The 12079-nt window shown below is 50.4% G+C and overlaps 1 protein-coding gene across 2 annotated transcripts in view; it reads left to right on the top strand.

The window, feature by feature from the left end:
* Positions 1–12079, top strand: part of RBKS (ribokinase) — a 572657-nt gene that overhangs the window by 380352 nt on the left and 180226 nt on the right. The gene's annotated exons all lie outside the window — the stretch shown is intronic.

The raw sequence follows: 12079 nt of genomic DNA, 5'->3' as shown, positions 1-12079 counted from the left end.
TTGGCTGAGGTAGGCACCTTAGACCAAATAGGGACCCTTGCATCTAGTCAGGGCACAGGGACACACACTGTAGATAAACCCTGCTCCCTCTAGGTAGCTTGGCTCGAGCAGTCAGGCTTATCCCCAAGGCAATGTGTAAGTATTTGCATTCGGTTACAATGACCCCCCAATGTACACCACAAACTGAGACCACACAGGTGAGTTATACATAAATAACTTTTATCTAGTTTTGGCACTGTAAATAAAATCAAATAAGCATTGCACGTATTTATATTATCACTCTTCTTCTTGTTTCAGGTAGGCACTTGTTTTAGGAAAGTTTCAAAATAGTCTCTAGTCTCTCAAAAATAGATTGTGATAGAATGACTCAGGTGTAGGAATTCAGCACTCAAAAACGTGCTTCCTAAACTGTACTTGGCCCTAGCAGGAGCACCGCTCCTTCTACTCAGGTTCCCCCCTTCTCAATGGGGAGATCGGGCACTGGTCGTTGGTCCCCGTGTCCCACGCTCAATACGGGACCTTTGGGGGACGATGCGCACGCCCAAGAATACTTCCGAGGCGAACGTAGTCACTTGCACAGCCCCAGCGCTTCCTCTGCAGCCGGTGTCAATACCGGGTGCTGGGGGCAGGCGATCTCTCTCTCTTTAGGGTTTCAGGCTCACCCTCGCAGGTACGATCGTTGTTGCAGGCTTCAGGTGCTGAACGCGGCTTCTCCAATCCGGTCGCGGCGTTTGCAGGCTACTCGCTGACGTCGAGGAGTTCTCCGGAGTCAGCCCCTCACAGCGCGGCTCCAGGGACAGCTTCCGATGACGCGGCGGCACTTCCTCCAATCGATGCGCAGCTCACGAGAACAGCTTACAGCAGCGGCCAATCACAGCGAGTCTTCTCCGACGAGCCTCCAGGCAACAACCAATCAGGTTGCGGCCCCTTCGTGCATCAGCCAAGGTGCCGATCAGTTTGCAAGTTGGTTTCGCGGGCCCTAGGCCGCGGCGGTGAAGTCCGATGGCTAAGAATTTACGGCTCCCGGGGTCACAGGTCACACGACTCCGCACGGAGTGCGATTTAACCCCTTGGGAACACCGACAACACTTCTTCAGCCCCACACGTGCCGATGAGCACGTCGAACAGTGGTGCAACTTGTAGGGAATCTTCAGCGCGGCGCTCCTAGACACTCAGAGCAGCCAGCGCGCCCCACACTCGATCTCTTCCAATTCTTCAGATCGAACCCACGCTTCCAGGAACACACAGCAAGGCAAGCAGGAGGGCACAGCAGATCTTAGCGAACACGGCAGTTTCTTCTGGGGCAACCTTTGTAGTCCTGGGTTGCAGACAGGAGGCCAGCTCTTCTCAGGCCCTTGGAGATTCACAGCAAGACACAGCACACAGCAAAAGTATTTGTAGGTTTCAAGCAGGGTCACAGCACACAGCAAAGTCCCTCTTCTCCTCAGCTCAGTTGGTTAGTAGAACAGGTCAGCCCTTAGAGTACACAGCAAGGCAATCTTCCTTCAGTTCTTCAGTCCTTCTTCCAGCAGAGGTTCCTTCTTGATTGTTGTAGAATCTGATTTTTCTGGGGACAGGGGTCCTATACTTATACCCCAAAAAGGCTTTGAAGTCCTTTGAAGTCCCTAGAAGTCCTTAGAAGTTCCTTGTGCATTGGACCCTGAATCCTTGTCTGATCCCAGATCTGGGTGGAGTGGAGCACTTCGTTATCTGATCTTCCTAGTTCCTTTCAAGGAGAGGGGCAGGGTCGTCAGCCACCCAGCAGGAGGTTGTAGCCAGTGTTGTGGCAGGCAGGCACATCCCTAGCTATTTCCAGGTGCTACCTACCCCCTTCACTTCCAGATGCTAATACCAGCACCCCATCAAAGGGCTGACTCATCTAACCCCCTGGGGGCTTCCTGCTCCTGTCACTTCCAAACCAGACAGTCAATCCCCAACCATACCCAGGCACACAGGAGGGTCAGACAGGAGAATAGCGACTTCTCTAAAAGTACTATTCTCCCACTCAGGATTTAAAAACCACCCCTCACAAAAGATGGGTTATTAAATGCTGAGCGCAGGGATATGAAACACTCATGTCTTATCTTGTTCCTATGAGGAGTTAGGCTGACAGCCATTGGCCCCAGCCTCTCCCATGTTATCCTATGGAGCAAGATAACCTTGCAGCAGTGAGCACATAAAATGGCTGTTGTTCACTACCAGGGCATGGTACCTGCGCTAGTACATGCCCTACCTTTTACATACACCACATCCTGCCCCGGGGGGGTACCTTGGGCCTTCCATAGGGATGACTGATGTGCACAAAAAGGGAAGGGTTAGGCCCAGTCAGTGTGGACACTGACCAGGGTGACATGGCAGTCCTAGAGACTGCAGGCAGGCCTGCAAAGGCAGGCCTGAGACACCATTTTAAAGCTACACATGTGGGTGGCGCAATCAGCGCTGCAGAACCACTAGTAGCATCTGACATCACCAACCCTGGCACACGCAGTGCACATTACTAGGGATTACTGGTGATACAGATATGCCAATCAGGTATATCCAATCAAATATGATATTTTACCTTAGGAGCACTTACACTCTGACACTGATTAGCAGTGGCAGAGTGGCAATACCTCTAAACCAGCAAAACGAAATTCAGCATAGCCATCACAAATCCAGGTAGCAGAGGCAAACTATAGGGGAAGAACTCACGCCAAAGATGTCAGGTCTAACATGTGTCCCCTCCAGCTGAAACTGGGGAGAACTACCCACCCTCTTGGGAGATCTCATCACTAAGGCTGAAAAACCTGGACAGACCATCAGCATTGGCGTGTTCTGTACCGGGACGGTGTTCCACCGTGAAATCCATCCCCTGTAGGGAAATGGACCACCTCAAAAGTTTTGGATTCTCACCCCTCATCTGCATCAACCATCTGAGGGGCCTGTGGTCGGTCTGAACACGGAAGTGAGTCCCAAACAGATAGGGCCTCAACTTCTTCAGAGCCCAGACCACAGCAAATGCTTCCCTCTCAATGGCACTCCATTTCTGTTCCCTGGGGAGTAATCTCTTGCTAATAAAAGCTACAGGTTGGTCTCCGCCCTCGTCATCCATCCGTGAGAGCACCGCTCCCACACATTGCTCTGAAGCGTCTGTTTGCACAATGAACTCCCTAGAGAAGTCAGGTGCCTTCAGCACTGGTGCTGTGCACATTGCAGTTTTCAGGGCATCAAAAGCAGTTTGACAGGCCTCAGTCCAATTTACTCTCTTAGGCTGGTTTCTAGAAGTTTGTTCTGTCAAGGGGGCGACAATGGTGCCATATCCCTTGATAAACCGTCTGTAATACCCAGTGAGACCTAAAAAGGCTCTCACTTCTGTCTGAGTCTTGGGAGATTCCCAAGCCAGAATGGTATTAATCTTCGCCTGGAGGGGCGCCACCTGGCCGCTCCCTACCTGGTGTCCTAAATACACAACAGATCCCTGCCCTATCTGACACTTACTGGCCTTGATAGTGAGGCCTGCCTTCTGCAGAGCCTTCAACACTTCACAGAGGTGTTGCAGGTGTTCCTCCCAAAGGGAACTGAACACAGCAATGTCATCCAGGTAGGCGGCGCTGAATTGCTCCAGCCCGGTCAGTACCTGGTTGACCAATCTCTGGAAGGTGGCAGGGGCATTTTTTAATCCAAAGGGCATAACACGAAATTGGAAATGCCCCTCTGGAGTGGAAAATGGTGACCTCTCCTTTGCTCCCTCAGTCAAAGCAATCTGCCAGTACCCCGAAGTCAAATCAAAGGTGCTGGATACCTGGAAGCTCCCAACCGATCCACAAGCGCATCAGCTCTGGGGATGGGGTGCGCGTCAGTCTTAGTGACCGCATTGAGCCCACGGCAGTCCACGCAAAACCGAAGTTCTGGTGTGCCACCGGGTGTAGCAGATTTCTTAGGAACTAAGACCACTGGGCTAGCCCAGGGACTGCTGGAGGGCTCAATTACCCCTAGCGCCAACATCTTGGAAACCTCTTCCTTGATGCTAGCCCTGACCTTGTCAGCCACTCTGTAAAACTTCTGGTTCACAGGTGGGCTGTCCCCAGTGTCCACATCATGGACGCACAAGTCGGTAATACCTGGGATCAGGGAAAACAGGGAGGCAAACTGTCCCAACACTTGGCGACAGCCTTGCTGTTGTACTGGGGTCAGAGTAGGTGAGAGAATCACGCCATCTACTGACCCATCTTTCTCTTTGCTTGCCAGGAGGTCAGGAAGAGGGTCACTCTCCTCCTCTCCTCCATCATCTGTAGCCATGAGCATAGCTACTTCAGCCCTCTCAAAGTGTGGCTTGAGGCGGTTAACATGCAAGACTCTCAGGGGCATCCTAGGAGTCTTCATGTTGATCAGGTAAGTCACCTCACTCTTGCGCTCTACCACCTCATATGGTCCAGTCCACTTGTCACGGAGTGCACAAGGCTCCACTGGCGCCAATACCCACACTTTCTGCCCAGGTTGAAATTCAATCAGAGTGGCATTCTGATCATACCACCTTTTCATTTCTTCCTGGCTGGCTTCTAGGTTCTCTTGAGCGAGCTTCCTGAAGCGCAGGGTCTGGTTGCGGATGGCCAGCCACATAGCTGAACACATCCTGGGGGGTTTTCCCACGGGATTTCTCCCAACCCTCTTTCACCAGTGTGAGAGGTCCTCTGACAGGGTGGCCATACAGCAGTTCAAAGGGACTGAACCCTAAGGACTTCTGAGGCACCTCCCTGTAGGCAAACAACAGGCATGGTAACAAGCCGTCCCACTTCCGCCTCATGGGTACTTCAAGGCCCATAATCATGCCCTTGAGGGTGCGGTTGAACCTTTCAACCAACCCATTTCCTTGAGGGTGGTAAGGAGTGGTAAACGTATAAGTTACTTCGCACTCCTCCCACAGAGACTTCATGTATCTAGAAATGAAGTTAGTCCCTCGGTCTGAGACCACCTCTCTGGGGAATCCCACACGGGAAAAGATCCCCATCAATGCACGACCCACCACGGGGGCTGTGATTGTTCTGAGAGGGACTGCTTCTGGGTATCTAGTGGCATGGTCCACCAAGACCAGGATAAACCTGTTGCCTAAGGCTGTCTTGGGGTCCAAGGGTCCCACTATATCAATGCCCACCCGCTCAAAAGGGGTGCTCACCACTGGAAAAGGCTGGAGAGGTGCCACGCACTTCTTCCCGCTTTTACTACTGGCTTGGCAAGTTTGACATGACTTACAAAAGGTACTGACATGCTTCATCATCTGGGGCCAGTAAAAATAGGTGACAAGCCTGTGATAGGTCTTGTCTTGCCCCAGATGTCCTGCAAGAGGCACGTCATGAGCCAGACCCAGTAGGAAGTTTCTGAAGCGCTCGGGTACTACCAGCACACGGGCTGCACCGGGCTCAGCAAACTTAGGCTCACTATAAAGTAAGTCATCCTCCCAGTAAATCCAGTGCTCTTTGGAGCTAAGGCCTGCTGCCTGGTCTGCAGCCTGCTGCCGCACACCAGCGAGAGAGGGGCACTCCTTCTGCGCTTGGCAAAAGTCCTCCCTGGAGGGACCACCCTCTTGCTGCCAATGGGTCAGCTCAGGCAATTCCCTAGTTCAGCCACCTGTTCCCCTGTAGGTTCCAGGGCATCCACCTCAGGTTCTGCCTCCTCCTGGACCGTGGGAACAGTGGGGACCGGTTTCCCACGCCCTCTGCCCTTTCCTCTCTTGACAGGTACCTGGGCCATTATTCCAGGCTCCAGTTCCACTGATTCACCCTGACTAGCTGTCACTGCACGAGTGGTCACACAGATCCAATCCGGCAGTCCTAACATCCCTAAATGAGTTCTGTGCTCTACTTCCTTCCATGGAGAATTCTCTAGGTCGTTACCCAACAGACAATCTACAGGTAGGGCATCACTAACACAGACTTCCAAAGAACCAGAGACTCCTCCCCATTTAAAAGGAACACGCGCTATCTTACAAAGGCGCACTGAGCTGTCAGAGGCCATTACAGGACGGAGGAGATTGGGAATTACCTGCTCTTCAGACACCCACTGACACCTAACAGATGTCACACTGGCCCCTGTGTCTCTCAAAGCCTCAATCTCCTTTCCATTGATGATCACCTTCTGCCCGTATTTTTTAGTGTTATCGGGCACGATAGGATCCTGGACCATCTCTTGGTCTCCTAATGAGACTAGGGTCATCATAGCTACACCCACATCCCTACTAGAAATCAAATCCCCTCCCAAAGCTGCACTACTCAACCCTGGGACTGGCGCAACAGCAGGTGCTGCTGGGGGTTTCTTGGGACATTTGGGAGCAATGTGCCCCACCTCCCTACAAGCATAGCAAGTTGGAGGAGGTCTGTTGCCCATAGGGGGCCCGGCTTCTTAGGCTGAGGGGGTTGGAACTCCTTTTCCTTGGAACTGTCTTGGGGCCCTTTAGTGACCTCCTTACGGTTACCCTTGTCCTCCCCCCCTTTCTGCTGGCTACCCTGTCCACCTTTGGCTGTGGTACTTACCACCCCTTTGTGAACCCTGGTACTAGTCCAACGGTCTGCCTCTTTAGCAAGCTCACTGGGCTCAGTTAACTTGCTGTCTAACAGATGCTGGCGCAGCTCTGGAACACACAAACTACTTAAGTGCTCCCAACTAACCAAGTGACACAACCCCACATAATCATTTACTTTGCTGCCTTTTATCCAACCCTCCAGTGCACGCGTGTACATACACACACACTCCACCCATGTACTTGAATCAAGCTTCTTAAAGTTTCTAAACTTCTGGCGGTACTGTTCTGGTGTGAGCCCATACCTGAGGCATAAGGCCTCCTTCATAGTGGGGTAGGCTAAGCTTCCTTCTGCTTCTAAGGGTGCTAACGCATCCCTCCCAGAGGCCTCAAAATGCTACCACAAACCTGCCCCCCAACTCTTTTCAGGCACTTCATTCATCTTCAAGGCAAGCTCATAGGATCTAAACCATGCATAGATATCCTCACCCTTCTGATAATTCTGCACCAGATCTTTTGGTATGTATACTTTACCCGCTTGTACTGGTTGTGCGCTGCCACCATTTAAACTGGAATCCACTTGCTTGGCTTTAAGCTCCAATTCCCTCATGCTCAACTCATGGGCCAAATGAAGTTTCTTCTCTTCCAAAGCAAGAGCATTCCTCCTTTCCTCCGCCTTCTTTTCACTGTCAAGGCATAGTTTCCTTTCTTCTGCTTGAGCTCTGAGTTTAAAAAGTTCAATCTCATGGGCCCTAATCTTCTCATTTTCCTACCGCTCCTCTGGAGAAAAACCCCTACTAGAATGGACGCTGCCAGCCCTAAAAGCTGGCACTCTCACTGGTAACTCATTGGGTTCAAACCCATGCTCCTGTGCTCCATTCTCCAGTAGTATCCTCTGTTACAACATTCTTGGCCTCCCACCAGGCCCTTAGAGCTTTCTGTAGCTCTTCCTTGTTAGCGCTGCCCTTCACTGGGCACTTGAGCTGCTTGCAGAATTGCTTAAGTTGCTCCTTTTTGTAAATGAGTAACTCTTCTACCTCAAACTGCAGCTCCGCTATCTCCTCGCTTCCTTCTATCAGAGACATGATACTTCCTAGGTCCTCCAAAAATAGGTTTCACCAGAAAACGACTTCAAAGAAGAGAAAAAAAAATTGTGCAATCTATTGCTTCTACTAGACTAGTGATGTACAAGGAATCACTGTAGGTCAAATGCAAATACTGGCTCTAATCCGCACCGCTGACCAACAATGGTAGATCTGGGGGTCTCTAGTTGGCTGAGGTAGGCACCTTAGACCAAATAGGGACCCTTGCATCTAGTCAGGGCACAGGGACACACACTGTAGATAAACCCTGCTCCCTCTAGGTAGCTTGGCTCGAGCAGTCAGGCTTATCCCCAAGGCAATGTGTAAGTATTTGCATTCGGTTACAATGACCTCCCAATGTACACCACAAACTGAGACCACACAGGTGAGTTATACTTAAATAACTTTCATCTAGTTTTGGCACTGTAAATAAAATCAGATAAGCATTGCACGTATTTCTCTTATCACTCTTCTTCTTGTTTCAGGTAGGCACTTGTTTTAGGAAAGTTTCAAAATAGTCTCTAGTCTCTCAAAAATAGATCGTGATAGAATGACTCAGGTGTAGGAATTCAGCACTCAAAAACGTGCTTCCTAAACTGTACTTGGCCCTATCAGGAGCACCGCTCCTTCTACTCAGGTTCCCCCCTTCTCAATGGGGAGATCGGGCACTGGTCGTTGGTCCCCGTGTCCCACGCTCAATGCGGGACCTTCGGGGGACGATGCGCACGCCCAAGAATACTTCCGAGGCGAACGTAGTCACTTGTACAGCTCCAGCGCTTCCTCTGCAGCCGGTGTCAATACCGGGTGCTGGGGGCAGGCGATCTCTCTCTCTTTAGGGTTTCAGACTCACCCTCGCAGGTACGATCGTTGTTGCAGGTTTCAGGTGCTGAACGCGGCTTCTCCAATCCGGTCGTGGCGTTTGCAGGCTTCTCGCTGACGTCGAGGAGTTCACCGGAGTCAGCCCCTCACAGCGCAGCTCCAGGGACAGCTTCCGATGACGCGGCGGCACTTCCTCCAATCGATGCGCAGCTCACGAGAACAGCTTACAGCAGCGGCCAATCACAGCGCGTCTTCTCCGACGAGCCTCCAGGCAACAACCAATCAGGTCGCAGCCCCTTCGTGCATCAGCCAAGGTGCCGATCAGTTTGCAAGTTGGTTTTGCGGGCCCTGGTGAAGTCCGATGGCAAGAATTTACGGCTCCCGGGGTCACAGGTCACGCGACTCCGCATGGAGTGCGTTCTAACCCCTTGGGAACACCGACAACACTTCTTCAGCCCCACACGTGCCGATAATCACGTCGAACAGTGGTGCAACTTGTAGGGAATCTTCAGCGCGGCACTCCTAGACACTCAGAGCAGCCAGCGCGCCCCACACTCGATCTCCTCTGATTCTTCAGATCGAACCCACGCTTCCAGGAACACACAGCAAGGCAAGCAGGAGGGCACAGCAGATCTTAGCGGACACGGCAGTTTCTTCTGGGGCAACCTTTGTAGTCCTGGGTTGCAGACAGGAGGCCAGCTCTTCTCAGGCCCTTGGAGATTCACAGCAAGACACAGCACACAGCAAAAGTATTTGTAGGTTTCAAGTAGGGTCACAGCACACAGCAAAGTCCCTCTTCTCCTCAGCTCAGTTGGTTAGTAGAACAGGTCAGCCCTTAGAGCACACAGCAAGGCAATCTTCCTTCAGTTCTTCAGTCCTTCTTCCAGCAGAGGTTCCTTCTTGATTGTTGTAGAATCTGATTTTTCTGGGGCAGGGGTCCTATACTTATACCCCAAAAAGGCTTTGAAGTCCTTTGAAGTCCCTAGAAGTCCTTAGAAGTTCCTTGTGCATTGGACCCTGAATCCTTGTCTGATCCCAGATCTGGGTGGAGTGGAGCACTTCGTTATCTGATCTTCCTGGTTCCTTTCAAGGAGAGGGACAGGGTCGTCAGCCACCCAGCAGGAGGTTGGAGCCAGTGTTGTGGCAGGCAGGCACATCCCTAGCTATTTCCAGGTGCTACCTCCCCCCTTCACTTCCAGATGCTAATACCAGCACCCCATCAAAGGGCTGACTCATCTAACCCCCTGGGGGCTTCCTGCTCCTGTCACTTCCAAACCAGACAGTCAATCCCCAACCATACCCAGGCACACAGGAGGGTCAGACAGGAGAATAGCGACTTCTCTAAAAGTACTATTCTCCCACTCAGGATTTAAAAACCACCCCTCACAAAAGATGGGTTATTAAATGCTGAGCGCAGGGATATGAAACACTCATGTCTTATCTTGTTCCTATGAGGAGTTAGGCTGACAGCCATTGGCCCCAGCCTCTCCCATGTTATCCTATGGAGCAAGATAACCTTGCAGCAGTGAGCACATAAAATGGCTGTTGTTCACTACCAGGGCATGGTACCTGCACTAGTACATGCCCTACCTTTTACATACACCGCATCCTGCCCAGGGGGGTACCTTGGGCCTTCCATAGGGATGACTGATGTGCACAAAAAGGGAAGGGTTAGGCCCAGTCAGTGTGGACACTGACCAGGGTGACATGGCAGTCCTAGAGACTGCAGCCAGGCCTGCAAAGGCAGGCCTGAGACACCATTTTAAAGCTACACATGTGGGTGGCGCAATCAGCGCTGCAGAACCACTAGTAGCATCTGACATCACCAACCCTGGCACACACAGTGCACATTACTAGGGACTTCCTGGTGATACAGATATGCCAATCAGGTATATCCAATCAAATATGATATTTTACCTTAGGAGCACTTACACTCTGACACTGATTAGCAGTGGCAGAGTGTCCAATACATCTAAACCAGCAAAACGAAATTCAGCATAGCATCACAAATCCAGGTAGCAGAGGTAAACTATAGGGGAAGAACTCACGCCAAAGATGTCAGGTCTAACAGAGGCGTTTGAGTAACTTGATCCTTTCTGCACCCCCATAAATTACTTTTTTGGTCCCCAAAGGGTGTTGGAACGCAGTCTCTAATATTGAGTGAAAAGCTAACTTATTTCCTTATCAGTGGAATGGAAGTTTGAACGTCATCTGTAGCCTGAAGCACGTGTAAGGCCATGCACTAGGTTGATAAGTTTCAGGCCTACTGGTGTAGTCTGATTGCTGTAGGTTCCACACCCAAAATAAGGCTCTCTGGCCCACAAGGAACGGTACCTAGCATTTAAAAGTGGAACATGTAAGCTGTCCTGTAAAGCTATTTTCACAATATAGGGTTGTAACTGTTTCTTTAAGAAAAACAAAAGCACCAATAAAATGCTATTTTTTGTAACTGGTTTGGAATGAGTTAAAGAATCAATTCCAACAATGTTTTTATTATTTATTGAAAATGTAATTCATCTGGAAAAAATATCAACCCCAGCTGCCGAACCCCTAGGTTGCTGGTGATGGTTGGCCTGATGGCTCCACCCAACCAATAATGGTAGCCCAGTTGGAGTCCCCATTGCAGATGGTGATATAGAAGGTGTGAGACGTCCCGTCGACCCGTGGCTGATTGCCGGGCAAATGTCATACATGCTCTCCATATGGGAGTTGGTGTCTTGGGCTGTGGGTTCGGGCAGATGAGAGACCTTTTGGTTTTAAAATAGGGATATATATGGCGTGTCGCACTCCCATGGGACATGATGAGTTCTATCTAGGGGATTGTTTCAAATGTATACGCTATTGATACTGAATGGGGATAACGATGCAACAGTTAGCCCAATCACAAATATTGTATCATACCACTGTACTTCGAGTAATGTAGAAGCAGTTCTGTTCACCGGTCTTTCTTCTGGGAGTTAAAACTTGGTATAAATAACATTTTTAAAAATCCAATTCATTTTTGGGGACAACGTCTCACTTCCCTTAATTGACATGGGCAACTCCATCCAGGCGGTACTGCCCCTACTACAAAACTATGAACTAGTCCCTGGCTTAAAAATTACCCTTACAAAATCGGAGGTCCTAGGCATTAAACTGGGGCAAGCCACAAAGGAAGAAATAACAGCGATCTCACCCTTTTAATGGGCCAAAAACTCGATTAAGTACCTGGGAATTTCACTTATGTCTATCACTATGGGGTCTTTACGGTGCAGGTTACCCTCCCTTACTTCGAGAAATAAAAGCAAAAATGGCGTGTTAGGGCTACGTTTCATATCTTGGATGGTAAACATGGCCGAGCTGATGATGAATATCCTTCCACGCCTCCCATATCTTTACGATACCCCGCCCATGGCCATTGCAACTCAGGAGCTGTACCTTCATATGGCAAATCCAGAGTAAACAGGAAGGTTCTGCAGAGTACCCGAGATGCAGGGGTCTGGGAGTCCCTGACCTAAAAGCCTGTCATGCAGCGGCCCATTTGGTGATGGCATTCGACAAGTCACTGTCAGAGAATAAAAAGCCAAGGTCGATTACGGAAAGGAATCTCTTGCACGGGTCTCGTTGTGGCATTCTTTGGCTCCCCAAAGCGTACCAGGCCTAAAGTAGCTTATGTCTATGACCTAGTTCATCCTTTGATGGACGT

Source organism: Lissotriton vulgaris, unplaced genomic scaffold (genome assembly GCF_964263255.1).
Source record: "Lissotriton vulgaris unplaced genomic scaffold, aLisVul1.2 SCAFFOLD_1000, whole genome shotgun sequence".
Lineage (NCBI taxonomy): Eukaryota > Metazoa > Chordata > Amphibia > Caudata > Salamandridae > Lissotriton > Lissotriton vulgaris.
The sequence above is the reverse complement of the archived record's forward strand: the minus strand, read 5'-3'. Positions and strand labels throughout refer to the sequence as shown.